We start from the raw sequence: 17,695 nt of genomic DNA, 5'->3' as shown, positions 1-17,695 counted from the left end.
AAAGATATCTCAAACATCTGCAGTGGTGAATCTGTGGAATTCTTTGCCACAATAGGTTGTGGAGGCCAAGTCAATGGATATTTTTTAAGGCACAGATAGGCATATTCTTGATTAGTACAGTGTCAGGGGAGAAGACAGGTGAATGGGGTTTTGAGGAGAAGATAGATCTGCCATGCTTGAATGGCAGAGTACACCTGGTGGGCCAATTGATCTAATTCTGCCCCCATCACTTATGACATTATGGACCATTCGTTCTATTTTTCTCTGCATAGCTTGGAATTTTCCCTGTAATTACAGGTGATCCTTGGGCTGCTGCAGAGTTCCGTTCATGACCTGACCAGTTTGTGAGTCAAGAAGAAGGGTCTGAAGAGGGGTCTCGACCCGAAACGTCATCTATTCCTTTTCTCCAGAGGTGCTGTCTGACTCACTGAGTTACTCCAGTTTTTTGTATCTATCTGAGATGTAGAGAGGATATTGCTACTAGCCCAGATGGTGTGACTCTCAATAGGATTCACAAAACAGACATCAACGTTTTAACTAGAATCTATGTGTCCTGGGCTGAATGAGGCAATGTTCCATCTAGTATCAAGAACACTCACCTGCAGTCCTGCAGTCCTGCAGTTGCCGGTAAACCCATCCTGCCCGTCTCCCAAATGCCGGTTTGTATGGAAGATAGACAAAAAATGCTGGAGTAAATCAGCAGGACAGGCAGCATCTCTAGAGGGAAGGAGTGGGTGACGTTTCTGGTTGAGACCCTTCTCCAGACTTCTTCAGACAGTGTCGACCTGAAACACCACCCATTCCTTCTCTCCAGAGATGTTGCCTGGCCCACTGAGTTACTCCAGCATTTGGCAGTGCCTATCTTTGGTGTAAACCAGCATCTGCAGTTCCTTCTGGCACATTGGGCTGCGCACAAGTTAGGGTCATAAACTATATTGCTGGCAAGGCTAAATGTCTGAGTTGACCTGGATTCTAAGATCAATCCTCTGCAATGCGATTTAAACCAATTTTGTATCAGAGAGCTGAGTGCAAACTTTGGGCTATTATTTTCAGTGCAGTCTCTACAGTGTGCTGCAATGCTGGATGTGCATAGTTGTAGATGAGGTGTCAAAGTATCACAGGTTCATGTACAAGATCCTTTCCAAAGAGATGAATAACAGAGGGCATAGTACTCCAGGCAATAATTACGTATTGCTCAACCATTATCAGTAAGATAGGTTTTCCATACATTGTACCTTTGATCCTTATTAGATTTTACTGTGAGGAAATAGGGTTGCCCTTGTAATGTGTTGCATTCATTTTATACTCACACAGTGGGAACACATAACTCACAAAGTATCAAAGAAAGAGTTTTATTTCCTGTGGCACCCAATTTGCAGTTGTAGAGACCTGAGTTTGATCCTGACTACAGGTGATGTCTGTACATATGTCTGTTCTCCATGTAACCCGTGTGGGTTTTCTCTGGGTGCTCCGGTTTCCTCCCACCCTCCAAAGGCGTGCAGGTTTGTTGGTTGAATAGTTTCTGTAAATTGTCCCTAGTGTGTAGGATAAAACTAGTGTATGGGGTGAACATTGGTGGCGTGTGGACCTGGTGGGCTGAAGGGACTGTTTCCGTGCTGTATCTCTAAAGCAAAAACTGAACCGTAACCTGGTATGTACGATGGTATAATAATTAACAATATGACACAGTTTCTTCAGGTAATAATGATTCCACCAAACTTAAAGTAACATAATTGCAAAATCAAACCTGAGGGTAACGGGCCTGTCCCACTTAGACCACTCTTAAGCGACTGCCAGGGACTAATTTTAATGGAATTCACCTACGACACCTGGCGGCAACCTACGACAACCCCTCAACAGCAAAAACATTGTCGCCAGTGTTGCCGAAAATATTTCAACATGCTTAAAGTTTTGTGGCAGTCGCCTGTAGTCGCCCAAAAAATCGCCTACGTGGGACCGGCCCTTAACAGCTTAAACAGCTCATACGTGTAACACTCAAAGCAATATACTGGATTATACAACTCTTCCACCTTCACAGAGAATGCAAAGGATTGAATAACACTGTAAAAATAGGTGGAGCTATTTACATAAATACCTTATACACAATAAAGTTTGATGATCAACATGTAAGTCTATTTACAATGAAGAGCTTATGTACCTTAAATAGACACAGACATATATGTATATATTTGGATTTAATAATAATAATAATATCTTTTATTGTCATTGCGTGAGATTTGGTATGCAGCTTCCATCTGATGTCATAACTTAAACAACTAATAAAATTTAGATACCCAGAGAAACATGATTTATACAAAAGAACAGTAAAACAGTAAAACAGTAAAAAGTGCAAATAGGTTTGTGCCGGGTCGCTGTGCGACGTGACCATCTGAGGGTTTCAGTTCGTGGGGGTGGGGGGCACTCAGCAGGGCCAGTTCAGAGCAGCTATAGCTCTGGGGATGAAGCTGTTCCTGAGTCTGGAGGTGCGGGCGTAGAAGGCCTTGTAACATCTGTCAGATGATAGGAGTTCGAACAGACTATTACAAGGGTGTGAGGAGTCTTTGTGGATGCTGACGGCCTTCCTGAGGCACCGTGTGTGGTAGATGCCCTCCAAGGCTGGTAGCTGTGTCCCAATAATCTTCTACGCTCTGTGGACGACGCGCTGAAGAGCTCTCCTCTCCGCCTCCGTGCAGCTGAGATACCACACATAGATGTCATATGTTAGGATGCTCTCTATGGTGCAGCGGTAGAAGGTTGTCAGCAGCTGTTGGGGCAGACCAGTCTTTTTCAATGTTCTCAGGAAGAACAGTCGTTGCTGTGCCTTCTTGACCAGCGCAGCGGTGTTGGTGGACCATGTGAGGTCCTCTGAGATGTGTGTGCCCAGAAACCTAACACACTCACTCCACACTGGACACTCACTCCACACTGTCCCCGTAGATGGAGATTCAAGAGAGAGTCAAGAGTCAAGAGTCAATTTAATTGTCATTTGGACCCCTAGAGGTCCAAACGAAATGCCGTTTCTGTAGCCATACATTACACACAAATAGACCCAGACACAACATAATTACATTTTACATAAACATCCATCACATAGCTGTGATGGAAGGCCAAAAAAAAAAACTTATCTCTCCACTGCACTCTCCCCCCCCGATGTCAGAGTCAAAGTCAAAGCCCCCGGCTGGCGATGGCGATTGTCCTGCGGCCATTGAAGCCACGCCGGGTGGTGCGAGGTCGCACACCGGGTCTTGGTGTTGGAGCCCTCGGTGTGCGCTCGTAAAGTCCCGCGGCCGTTCCAGCCGCGCGGGGCAATGGTGTTAGGCCCCGTTCTAGGAGCTCTTCGACCCCGCAACTCGGGCGGGAGAATTCGCCGTTGCAGGAGCCCCGAAAAGCGGTCTCTCTCCAGGGATCCGCGGGCTCCCGGTGCCGCTGTCCGCAGACCCGCAGCAGCAGCCTCCGACTCAGCAGCAGCCTCCGACTCAGCAGCAGCAGCAGCAGCAGCGACAGCAGCAGCAGCAGCGCTCCTCCACCGCTCCAACCGCTCCGGACTCGGCCAGCCCCGCGACGGTGAGTAGCACCTGAGTCCCTGGCTTCTTCCTGTTGGAGGCCGCTCCTCGTTGCGGCCTCAACGACAACGGAAACCCGACGAGAAAAAGGTCGGGTCTCCAGTGCAGGGAGAGATTTAAAAAGTTTCCCTCCCCTCCCACCCCACCCCCACCCCCCCACACACACACCCCAACAAAAAATAACAAAAAAACTACATTAAAACACAGACAAAAAATAATAAAAACGCGGACAGACTGCAGAGGCCGCTGCTGGCCAGAGCCGCGCCGCCTACCGGAATTGGGGTGCATTCTCCATTATGGGACCTCCTGAAGTCAATAATCAGCTCCTTGGTCTTGGAGGTGTTTAGTGACAAGTTGTTACATGAGCACCAGTCCGCCAGGTTCTGCACCTCCGCTCTGTATTTTGTTTCATCACCGTTGGTGATCTGCCCAATCACCGTTGTGTCGTCTGTGGATCAGCCATGATAATATTGTATGGCGGTGCAGGCTCGAAGGGCCGAATGGCCTACTCCTGCACCTATTTTCTATATTTCTATGCCTGCAAACTTGACAATGGTGTTGGTGTTGAATACAGGAACACAGTCGTGAGTGAAGGGGGAGTAGAGCATGGGGCTCAGTACACAGCCCTGTGGTGTGCCGGTGCTCAGGGTGATAGTGGAGGACAGGTGCGGGCCCAGTCTCACTGCCTGCGGTCGCTCCGTCAGGAAATTCAGGATCCAGTCGCATATCGACGAGCTGAGGCCTAGCTGGTGAAGTTTGGTGGTGAGCTTGGTGGGGATGACCTTGTTGAAGGCAGAGCTGTAGTCTATGAAGAGCATCCTCCTGTGTGTGCCCTGTCTGTCCAGGTGAGTCAGGACAGTGTGAAAAGCCAGAGAGATGGCATCCTCTGTGGATCTATTTGCCCTGTATGCAAATTGATGAGAGTCCAGTGAGGCAGGGATGCTGGATTTGATGTGGGAGAGGACCAGCCTTTCAAAGCACTTCATGCGTATTGGAGTTAGGGCAACGGATGGTAGCCGTTCAGTCAGGTTCAAGTGGAATAATAGTGCTAAACATTTCAATCCTGAGACCTGATCAACAGTTTGGGCATGTCTGCCACCTCCTACATGCTTGCACTGGAGTTGTGTGATGCAGCTAGATGCATCTCCCAAGAATCTCAAGACATCTCTCAGATTCTGTGTCTCATTCTGCTCACATCCTGTACAGCAGTGTCGATTCCCTCAGGATCCTCTAGTAAGTTGTATATCTGATCATTGTCACTTCCATATGTATTGCCATCCTGGCAGACACCTTTCTTGCTTTGGAAAAAATCAAACACTTTATTCTCACCTCGATATTAGAATGTATCCATATAACTGGATTTGTGGAGCGTCTAGTTGTCTCATTGTCTGCAGCTCGTTTTCATCTAACACACAGCTAACAATGGCCTGTTTCCTTTATCATTATTACAGAAAGAATGGGTGACGTTTTGGGTTGAGATGTTCTTTGGGTCTGAAGAAGGGCCTCGACCTGAAACAACGCCCATTCCTTCTCTCCAGAGATGCTGCCTGTCCGGCTGCGTTACTCCAGCTTTTTGTGTCTATGTTCTACCATAATGTTGGGCATTCTTCACGCAGCTTTTCCCATTCTATTTGTAAATATTTGATCCCTTTCAGGAATTTTATGATCACCAATAACTTCATGGGTGACAATTTATTTCATTGACAACTCCTCAAATTTTCAGACAGATATGTAATTCAAGCACTGACTTTTAAAGAATCTCCAATTTAAACTTAGTCCTAACCTGAAACATCACCTATCCATATTCTCCATATAAGCTGCCTGACCCACTGATTTACTCCAGCACTTTGTGTCTTCTTTTGTAGACGAGCATCTGTCCACTGTTAACTCTTCTGAGGTTGATGTGCCGCAGAAAGCATTTTATCGGGATGCATCACAGCTTGGTTTGGGAGCAACTCCATCCAAGACCACAAGAAATTGCAGTGTATTGTGGACGCAGCCAAAACCATTATACAAAACAACCTCTCTTTCATTGACTCCATTTATACCTCATGCTGCCTCAGCAAGGCCAGCAGCATAATCAATGGCCATTCCCTCTCCTCTCCACAGCTTTTCACTGTACCTCGTTACACGAGACACTAAATAAACACAATAAACTAAACTAAACACAGAACTATCAGGCTTCTAACTTGTTCATTCCAGTCTGGTTACACCAGTCAAAACTGGTGGATAGATACTCTCATTCCTGCATCTTCAGATTCAGAGGATTCAATGGATATTTCTTCACGAAACACCATGCAAAAGCCTTAGATGAATGGCCCTTTGTTGGATATTGCAAACCTATTGAACTAGTAGTCATGATCCCAAACTGGACTTCCCAAAATAAACTCGTGGTCATATTTCAAGTCTTTTACTTATGTTTTCATATTAGTGTTGTTGGGTCACTTCAGTTCAGTCATTTAGACTGCAGGTGCCAGTACTCTGCTACCACAAAATGTAAGCACCATCTCCAATTGCACTTAGGTCTCCAAGACATATAATAACAAGGCTTTCTGCCAGACTTCATTCATCCAGACATGACTGCAGATCCTTTATTCCAAAGCTAGCATCCCAAAGCTTTGCAGTCATTAGAAATGTTAATCAAGGAATAAACAAAGACCATACAGCCCACCACACAGATGCAGACTAGTGGACACCCTTCCTCATTAAGTCTATCTCCCAGCACTTGGCCACTATCCTTCAATGAATGATTAATTGATTGTATTCAATGTATTGTCATTATCTCACAAGAGACAACAAAATGGATTTTCCTTACAATCAAGTAACATAAAAATAAATAATAAATGTATTTTGATGTTACTTGATAATAAGGAAAATGCCTAAGGAATACAAGGGATGTTGTAAATGCTGTCGGAGTTCCCACTTCTACCATTCTGCGGTGAATTCCTGATACCCACCATTACGGGTGAAAAAAGCATGCCTCAAAATCCCTATATAACTCTTCCCCCTTATCCTAAATCCATATTCTCTTGTTTTGTCCGTTTTTAATTTTATCCTCGATTCAGATTCCCACTGAGCTTCCACATATCCCTCCCTTTGCAAAATCATTGCTTGGAACTGTGTAGGACCTTCAAGAGATAATCATGAAATGTTGCGGTTTCCCATGCCTGGAACCCTTTCCTCATGTGCTGAATATCATTCACACGTTTGTCAACTTCTTGTAAGTTCATAGGTCAAAGGAGCAGAATTTAGCTATTTGGTCTATTGAGCCTACTCTGCCATTCTATCATGGCTGATCTATCTCTCCCTCTCAACCACATCATTCTGCCTTCTCCCCACAACCACTGACACGTGTACTATTTGATAATCTGTCAATCTCCACCTTAAAAATACCTAATGACTTGGCCACCACAGCCTTCTGTGGCAATGCATTTCACAGATTCACCACCCTCTGATTAAAGAAATTCCTTCTCACCTTTCTAAAGTAAGTATGTGTAGGAAGGAATTGCAGATGCTAGTTTAAACCGAAGATAGACACAAAAAGCTGGAGTAACTCAGTGGGACAGGCAGCACCTCTGGAGAGAATGAATGGGTGACGTTTTGGGTCGAGACCCTTCTTCAGACTTGGCCCTAAACATCACCCATTCCTCTCTCCGGAGATGCTGCCTGCCCTTTCTAAAGTAACGTCCTTTTAATCTGAGGCTATGCCCTCTGGTGCAATACGCACCCACTAGTGTGAACATCCTCCCCACATCCACTCTGTCCAGGCCTTTCACTATTCGGTAAGTTTCAATGAAGCCCCCTCTCCTTCTAAACACCAGCGAGTACAGGCTCAGTGCCGTTAAGCACGCATCATATGTTAACTCACGCATTCCTGGCATCATTCGTGTAAACCTCCTCTGGACCCTCTCCAGAGCCAACATATGGCAGCTTCCATTCTCTTAGCTCTTGTAGGATTTATCGTGCAATTTCACTCCTCCACAGCTGCTCTCTTTGAGTAATTTTCATGTAGTATTTTTCATATTTCATAATTATTTCATATTTCCTCACAACATTAGCCCATCAAGCTCCCACAGCAACCATGTCAGTCTCATTTCCCCATTGCCCTCCCAGTAAGAGAGTGCTTCTTTCACAAATCCATCAATTCACCGCTGATTGGCCTCCCGTGAGTTTTAAGTGGAAATTTCCACTAACCAGTTAATGCCAGCCAGTCTTTGCAACATGCAAGTAAACCATAGCAACTGTGAGAACCCACGTGATCACTTGGAGAATGGAAACTCATAGCATTGTGTACAAGATCATGAGAGGAATAGATTGGGTAAGGTCTCTTGTGCAGGAAGGAACTGCAGATGCTGTTTACACCGAAGATAGGCATAAAATGCTGGAGTAACTCAGCGGGCAGGCAGGATCTTGTATCAAAGGAATGGGTGACGTTTTGGATCGAGACCCTTCTTCAGAGGAATTCAAGAATAAGATGACAGAGGTTGAAGGTGAAAAGAATTAATAGGAACCTGAGGGGTAGCTTTTTACACAAAGGGTGGTGGGTGTATGGAACGAGCTGTCGGAGGAGTAAGTTGAGGCAGGTACTATCGCAACATTTTAGAAACATTTAGACAGGTACATGGATTGGATAGATTTAGAGAGATATGGGCCAAACGCAGGCAGGTGGGACGAGTGTAGATGGGACATGTTGGTCGGTGTGGGCAAATTGTGTTAAAGAGCCTGCTTCCACACTGTATGATTCTATAACTCCACACTAGCGACACCCAAGATCGAGATTAAACCTGATGAACCTCACAGCATCTTCCAATGTGTTTTGTGCTTCACTTTGGTCACTGTCTCTTACCTGCATTTCACTGTAAGTGGTGCTGGAGGGCAAGGAGAACCTGTCTGCTTGTTCTTCATCCTCTCTGGCACTAGGCCAGGCATTTAAATTGGTTATCTTGCCTCAAATGTTCTCCCTCAGTTTCCAGGTGAAGGCCAACCTTATCAGGACACCAATAGTGCACCTAATGTCCTCTCAGCACTTGTTCTGAATGTCAACACAGTAAAGCTTGTTCCTGTCAGTGGCCCTTGTCTATGTAATTGGCAATCACTTCCTTTGGCATCTGAGTACATGTAGCAACTCTGGTTCATGGCACTGGATAGATGTCGTAGAGTCGTAGAGCCATCCAGCTCAGAAGAAGCCACTTTGGCCCACTGCAGCCCATCGGCCCACCATAACCATGTTCAGCTTTTGACACTATCTACACCAACACCATTTCCCAGCATTAGGGTCATATCCTTCCAGGTCTTATGCATTTAAATAACTGTCTTAATACCTCTGAAACATAGTAATTGTATCTGATTCCCCACTTTCCCTGGCATTACAGCCTCTTTCACTCACAAGGAAACAATGTCCAATGTCTCCTGTAATTAAGGACCTCCAATCTGGGGAATCTCCTCTGGACTCACTCCAGTCTAAACACATCCTTCCTATTGAGTGCTGGCCAGAACTGCATGCACTATTCCAAGTTTGGCCGAAGTTATATATTGGACAGTCATCGATGCCCCACCAATGAAGGCCAATAATGACGGCCTTCTTCAACGCTCTGCTGACTGGTGTTGCACTTTATTAGTGGCCTAACATTGGCCATATATGTCTTTCCCCTCTATTTGACTTACAAAAATGCATCATGTGTGACTTTAATTTTTTTTGACAGCTCCTTTAAAATGGGCATCAAGTGCATTTAGCAATTGCAACCGGTTAGATAGAGCTGACTAAAACTCTTTCTTCCAGGTCTTATGCATTCTGGTTGTGATAGGTTCATTCAATGCCTGATAACAGCTGGGAAGGAACTGTCCCTGAAACTGGAGGTGTGTGTTTTCACATTTCTATACCTTTTGCCTTCTTTCGCTTATGGAATACTGCACTTTGGTTTTCAACATTTTTGTCCATAGCTTCAAAAATGTTTCTGGTTTTGACAAACATTCAAACATTCAAGGTAAATGATAAATGGCTCTCGTGTTCTTCATTGAATTTTCTGAAATAGCTGATCTGTACTGATGCAGCCGTCCCATTTGGAAATGTTACATCTTGCAGGAGAATTAGGACATTCATCCTTCTCTTTTGGCCAGCGAATTGTGGTCGCAGCCCAGACCATCACACAAACCAACCTCCCTTTCATTGACCCCATTCATACCTCACGCTGCCTCGGCAAGGACAGCAGCATAATCAAGGACGAGTCGCACCCTGGCCACTCCCTCTTCTCCCCTCTCCCATCAGGCAAAAGGTATAGAAGTGTGAAAACGCACACCTCCAGATTCAGGGACAGTTTCTTCCCAGCTGTTATCAAGCAACTGAATCATCCTACCACAACCAGAGAGCAGTTCTGATCAACTATCTACCTCATTGGTGACCATCAGACCATCCTTGCTGGCTTTACCTTGCATTAAACATTATCCCTTTATCATGTATCTATACATTGTAAATGGCTCGATCGAAATCATGTATTGTCTTTCTGTTGACTGGATATCACACGACAATAGCTATTCACTGTACCTCAGTACCCATGACAATAAACTAAACTGCACTGTAAATGTTAAGTTGCAGAAGTTGCAGATTAACCAGACTGTAGCAAAACAAACTTTCCCATTTGTTTAGTGCACTCTTGTCAACTATTGGGTTCTTCTTGTACGTGCACATCAGAGTATGATATCATTCACTCATACAGTAGAAGAGCATTAAGGAAACATTTATTGTAGCAGGTGACTCTCAAGCTTGGTATATACGATGGAGCTTCGAGGTAAACGTGATAGAACCAACCATAAAGAAGCATGTGTATTCAATAACAAAAACATATGTGATAAACCATACACCATAATATATTTCCCTCATTACAAATGACTGCACTTCCAAAGTACTTATTGACTGTAAAATGCATATTCTTTCTTTTAGAATGGCTTGTTTTGTAGGATAGATAGAGAGATAGATAGATAGATAGATAGATAGATAGATAGATAGATAGATAGATAGATAGATAGATAGATAGATAGATAGATAGATAGATAGATAGATAGATACTTTATTAATCCCCTCAGGGAAATTCAGATGTCCAGTAGCCAGAACGTAAAGCAGACAATACGTAAAATACGGTCAATGCATAAAAACAATAAATACTGAAAAAGAACCCAATAAATAACTATTAAAAGTGCAAAGAATCCCCATATAGCTTAACAGTCAGCATTATAAAATCTAATGGCTGCAGGGGTGAAGGATCTCCTGAACCACATACCTTCAACACCCGCGGAGCAGAAAGCGACCTGCTAGCTGCATGCTAGCATCAGGTATCCCCGGGTGAAGCCAGGTTTCGGTGATGATCATAACACAGCAGTCACGAACATACCGATTCCCAGCGAGTTGCACTTCCAGGTCGTCCATTTTGTGAACCAGGGATCTGGCGTTGGAGAGATACAGGCTCGGTAGAGGTGGCTTGTGTGGCCGATTCCTTAGCCTTAGCAAAGCTCCAGACCTGCGGCCTCGCTTCTGCTTCCTCTCCCTCCTCCGTCTGCGCCGCCTCCTAGACCCGACAACAATCCACGGGGACCCCGGTGGTCTTGTTATGTCGCCCGGGATGTTATACTTGCGGTGGAAGGCACCCGAAACCGCAGGCTGACGCTGTACAACGATATCCCCGATATCCACGAGGTTCTGTCGGGTGTAGCGGGTGTTCGCAGAACCGACTGCAAAGACGTACACGGACAACACAACGTACACAAACAACAAAAAAGAGCACCGAGTCCGGGAGCCGTGAGCCGCTGCGACCGTGCGCGCCGCCATCTTGGATCCGATTTCCCCAACAGAGGGAGCTTCACTCTGTGTCTGACCCCAGGAGTGTGTGATATCAAGTTCTGCATCGGAAATGTGACTGTAGACAAAAACATACGGGTTTTCCCAAACCAGAAACCCTGGATGTCCAGTCAGGTCCGCACACTCCTCAGAGCCCGCGATACTGCCTTCAGGTCAGGTGACAGAGCTCTGTACAGGGCTGCTCGAGCCGACCTGAAAAGTGGTATTAAAAAGGCCAAGGCGGATCACAAGAGGAGCATAGAGTCCCACTTGTCCAGCAATAATACACGGGAGGTATGGCGGGGCATACAAGACATTACCAACTACAGAGGCTGTGCCACAAAGTCAGAAGACCTGAGTGCGCCGCTGGCAGAAAAGCTAAATTGCTTCTTCTCCCGCTTTGAGACATCACAACAGCAGCACTCACCTGCTACAGCCCTGTTCCCACCCTCACCTGGCTGGCTCCTGTACTACCCCACTCACTGTCGGGGAACACGATGTCAGACGGGTGCTCCTGGCAGTGAACCCCAAGAAGGCTACCGGCCCAGATGGAGTCCCTGGTAAGGTGCTCAAAGCGTGCGCCCACCAGCTCACTGCCATCTTCACCAGAATTTTCAATCTCTCCCTGGCCCAGGCAGTTATTCCGTCCTGCCTAAAATCAGCCACAATCGTCCCTGTGCCGAAGAAGTCTCCCATCACCAGCCTTAATGACTACCGTCCTGTTGCCCTCACTCCGGTAATCACGAAGTGCTTCGAGAGATTGGTCCTCCAGCACATCAAGGACTATCTACCACCAGACTTCGACCCCCACCAATTCGCTTATCGCCAAAACAGATCCACAGAAGACGCCATCACCGTAGCTCTCCACTCTGTGCTGAGCCATCTGGAGCAGGGGCAGAGCTACGTCCGGATGCTCTTTGTGGATTTTAGTTCAGCCTTTAACACAATCATCCCGGACATCCTCATTGGTAAACTGGTCACTCTCGGCCTCCCCACTGTCACATGTGCCTGGATTAAGGATTTCCTCACAAACCGGCCCCAGACTGTGAGACTTGGCCCCCACCTCTCCTCCACTCGCAGGTTGAGTACCGGTTCCCCACAGGGCTGTGTGCTAAGCCCCCTCTTATACTGTCTCTACACCTACGACTGTAGTCCGGCCCACAACAACAACCGCATCGTCAAATTTGCTGACGACACTACTGTGGTCGGACTTATTTCAAAGGGAGACGAGGCAGCCTACAGAGAGGAAGTCCTGAAGTTGACAACCTGGTGCTCAGAAAACAATCTGGCTCTGAACACCAGGAAAACAAAAGAGCTCATTGTCGACTTCAGGAGGCACAGCACCGACTTAGCCCCCCTACACATCAACGGCGAGTGTGTGGAGAGGGTCAACACCTTCCGGTTTCTCGGCGTCCATATCGCGGCTGACATCTCCTGGACGGACAACACGACAGCGGTCATCAAGAAGGCTCAGCAGCGGCTGCACTTCCTGAGGGTCCTCAGGAAGCACAACCTAGACTCTAACCTGCTGCTGACCTTCTACCGCTCGTCCATCGAGAGCCTGCTGACATACTGCATTACAGCATGGTATGGCAGCTGCACCATGGCAGACAGGGAGAGGCTTCAGAGGGTAACCAGGACAGCGCAGAGGATCATTGGTTGCCCTCTCCCCTACCTGATGGACATCTACACCTCCCGCTGCCTTAGCAGGGCAAAGAAGATCACCAAAGACAGCTCCCATCCTGCGTTTGGACTGTTCGACCTGCTGCCCTCTGGAAGGCGCTATAGGTGCATCAAATCCAGGACAAACAGACTCAGGAATAGCTGCTTCCCGAGAATTATATCTACCATGAATTCAAATCCACACATTCACTGACTACACCGCCCAACACGGACTTCCATCTGTATATATGTATATATGTATGTAGCGCCGTAGAATTTGTGCACCTATTCCCCCCCCCATCTCCCTTCTGTTTTGTTTTCTGTTTCTTGTTTTTTGTGTAAAATTGTATGTATGCACTGAGTACGAGCAGCTTTCAGTTTCACTGTACATGTATAGTGACAATAAATGGCATATCTATATCTGAAGGATACCACATATGGTTTTATCAGTGAAATCACCTGTTTCTATTTGAAAGTGCCTGCTGTGTGCATACATTGAAACCTAATAGTTTTTATCAATTCTTTTGAACCAGATTTTGTTCCATTTTGATGATACAAATTAAATGTTAGAAACAGCTCATTGGCAATGCCCACATTTCACAGTAGCACAATGGAATTCTTCCCCTCATTTTCTAGCAAATAATTTGATGAAACTAAAAGAAGAATCTCAGAGTGATCACAGAAGTAGATTCAGTGCAATATTTTGTGCCCAATAACATTTCCCTATCAATATTATGCAAGCTTAGGCCATAGTAATCTTCTTATTACCAGCAATCTTTTGTTTTTATGAAATAGAGAACTCCTATCAGTAAATCGACACAAAAAGCTGGAGTAACTCAGTGGGTCAGACAGCATCTCCGGAGAGAAGAAATGGGTGACATTTCGAGTCGAGATCCTTCTTCAGACTGAAAGTCAGGAAGGGGAAACGAGAGATATAGATGATGATGTAGAGAGATATAGAACAATGAATGAAAGATGTGCAAATAAACAAATAATGCTAAAGGGAACAGGCTGTTTGTTGATGAAAACGAGTAGCTGATGTGCCTTGGGTGGGGGAGGGATAGAGAGAGAAAGGGAATGCTGGGGCTACGTGAAGTGAGAGAAATCAATATTCACACCACTGGGCTGTAAGCTGCCCAAGCGAAATATGAGATGCTGTTCCTCCAATTTTAGCCTCACTCTGACAATGGAGGAGGTCGAGGAGAGAAAGGTCTGTGTGGGAATGGGAAGGAGAATTAAAGTGCTTGGCAATCGGGAGATCAGGTAGGTCCAGGCGGACTAAGCAAAAGTGTTCAATGAAATGATCGCCCAGTCTACGTTTGGTCCTCAAGCACCAGCTTCTTGTTTTCACCCAACAAACAGCTAACAATCGACCGTTTCCGTTATCATCATTACTTTTTTGAATATCTTTCATTCATTGTTCAATATCTCTCTACATTATCTGTAGTTCCTTCCTACACATCCTATCAGTAGATCCTTCATTGGCCTTGCAAGTCACTTTCCGTTTCAAGCCTTAAGGAAATATTGCTTAGCTATGTTAATGTAAATGCTTTTCCCTATCAACAAACAAAATAAGAAGCAATAGACTAAAAGTTAAGATGTGCATTGATATAGTAGCTTTCACATCCATTTTGAGGACATCCTGAAGCATTTTACAGCTAATGGAGTACCTCTTTTTTAATTGTAATTTCTTCAACTATTCCTGTGCAGTTTTAGTCTCCTTACTATAAGAAAGGATGGACTTGCCCTAGAGGGAGTGCGGGAGAGGCTCGCTCACCAAACTAATTATGGGACCGCAGCGATGTTGCAAAGTGAGACACCAGCTCAACCTTGTCTACATTTGCTATCATTTGGAAGAAAGAGAGGGGATCTCACAGATATGGCAGATCTAGATAAACTGGACGGGGGAAGAATGTTTCCCTTGCCTGATGCTCAAGAATGATGGGTCACAATGGGCAGCACGGTGGCCCAGCGGTAGAGTTGATGCCTTACAGTGCCAGAGAGATTAACTCAGCGAGACAGGCCGCATCGCTGGAAAGAATGAATGGGTGACGTTTTGCATCGAGACTTCGGTCTGAAGAAGGGTCTCGACCCGAAACGTCACCCATTCCTTTTCTCCAGAGATGCTGCCTGACCCGCTGAGCACTTTATGTCTATCTTCAGTACCTGACCAGTATTGTAGTTACAAATGCTGGAGAAACTATGCAGGTGAGGCAGCATCTATGGAGCGAAGGAATAGGTGACCATTTCGGGTCGAGACCCTTCTACAGACTCATACAGTTAAGAGACTTGTCCAGTTAAATTGCAAGCCAGTGGTAACTCCGGGAAAGTAGTTCTTATGTTTAAAGGTGCTGAACCAATAAAACTGTGAATCCCACTAATACTGAAACATCCCTGCAAAACAAAATGCATTAACATTTGTGACACATTTTGGAAAGATATCCACACAGACCGGTGAAATCCCAGCACGGAAGAAAGACTGCAGCTCTAGTCCAGCTTGGTCTTGTAGGGCAAGGTGCCATTCTCAGCTGCTCCCATTTACCTTTTATTGACACAAAATGCTGGAGTAACTCAGCGCGACAGGCAGCATCTCTGGAGAGAAGAAATGGGTGACATTTCGGGTCGAGACCCTTCTACAGACCGACGTCTCGACGGAAACCATCACCCATTCATTCTCTCCAGAGATGTTGCCTGTCTCGCTGAGTTACTCCAGCATTTCAGATTCTTGGATAGGAAAATTCTAGGGTTCTGGTAAGAATCAGGCAAATGGGCATCTTTGTTGGCACAAAGCTAAGATGAGCTGACAGGCCTGGCCCCATGCTGTACTAACTCTAGGATGATTTTTAGCTGGCCTCAATGTCCTTTCTGCCTCAAAAGCCTAAATATTGTCAAACCATTGCATGGGCTGCCTCATTATTGGAAATGTGAATGCAGACAGACATTATTAAATCATCTGTAGCCAAACGTGCTGGAGAAACTCAGGGGGTGCGGCAGCATCTATGGAGCGAAGGAAATAGGCAACGTTTCGGGCCAAAACCCTTCTTCAGACTGATGCAGGGTTGGGGTGGGGAAGAAGAAAGGAGAAAGGAAGAGGAGGAGCCTGAGGGCTGAGGATGAGCTGGAAAGGGGAGGAGACAGCAAGGGCTACCGAAAATTGGAGGTCAATGTTTATGCCACTAGGGTGCAAACTGCTCAAGCGGAATATGAGGTGCTGCTCCTGCAATTTACGGTGTTGCTCACTCTGGCCATTGAGGAGGCCAAGGACAGAAAGGTCGGATTTGGAATGGGAAGGGGAGTTGAAGTGCTGAGCCACTGGGAGATCAGGTTGGTTAATGCGAACCGAGCGGAGGTGTTCGGCGAAACGATCGCCAAGCCTACGCTTGGTCTCACCGATGTAGATCAGCTGACATCTAGAGCAGCGGATGCAATAGATGAGGTTGAAGGAGATGCAGGTGAACCTGTGTCACACCTGGAACGACTGCTTGGGTCCTTGAATGGAGTTGAAGGGGGAGGTAAAGCGACATGTGTAGCATCTCTTGCGTTTGCCAGGGAAAGTGCCCGGGGAGGGGGTGGTTTAGGTGGGAAGGGAAGAATTGACAAGGGAGTTACGGAGGGAGTGGTCTTTGTGTAAAGCAGATAGGGGGGGGGGGGGGGGGGAGATTGGAAGATGTGGCGAGTGATGGGGTCACGTTGGAGGTGGCGAAACCGACGGAGGATTATTTGTTGTATGTGATGGCTAGTGGGCTAAAAGGTGAGGACTAGGGGGACTCTGTTACGAGTGGGGGAATGGGGAGAGAGAGCAGTGTTACTGGGTATTGAAGAGAACCTGGTGAGAGCCTCATCTATAGTGGGGGAGGGGTACCCCCGTTCCCTGAAGAATGAGGACATTTCCGATGCCCTGGTGTGGAACACTTCATCCTGGGAGCAGATGTGACGTAGACAGAGGAATTGGGAGTAGGGGGCTCCTCCTCTTCCTTTCTCCTTTCTTCTCCCCGCCCCCTCCCCCCCACCCTACATCAGTCTGAAGAAGGGTTTTGGCTCGAAACGTTGCCTATTTCCTTCGCTCCATAGATGCTGCTGCATCCGCTGAGTTTCTCCAGCACTTTTGTCTACCTTCGACTTTCCAGCCTCTGCAGTTCCTTCTTAAACACTATTAAATCATCAGTCACAGCTTCCCTTTCAAGCCTATTATTGCTATTGTTAACGTCAGTTGGGACGAGTGCTGGCATAAGTCTCAAGATGTGCATCTGAGCCCTGGTCTAGAGACTTGATCACATAATCCAAGTTAACATAAACAGCCTGCCAGGATTTCTACATCTTGGTACTTCAAAATAATTTCATGGCTGCAAACACTTTTAAATATAATGCAGTCATTAAAGATCAAAGCCCAAACTCTTTTGAAGATGTAGCTGAAGTCCTCAAGATGTTACCCTGGGAAACTCCTGCAGTGATCATTGAACTCCTCTGCCCCATGACTATATTCCTTTGTGTCGAGTCTAGGTCTAGTTCTGGCAGCAGTAAGTATTGATTGGTGCCTTTCTAAGTTAAACTCTGCCTTACTGTTCAGGACTGCAACTCTCTTTCATTTTGCATTCAACCCCAGCTGTGTCTGAATTAGAATCAGGAGCAACTTACTTCAGGC

Source organism: Leucoraja erinacea, chromosome 15 (genome assembly GCF_028641065.1).
Source record: "Leucoraja erinacea ecotype New England chromosome 15, Leri_hhj_1, whole genome shotgun sequence".
Lineage (NCBI taxonomy): Eukaryota > Metazoa > Chordata > Chondrichthyes > Rajiformes > Rajidae > Leucoraja > Leucoraja erinaceus.
This window is presented reverse-complemented; position numbering follows the sequence as displayed.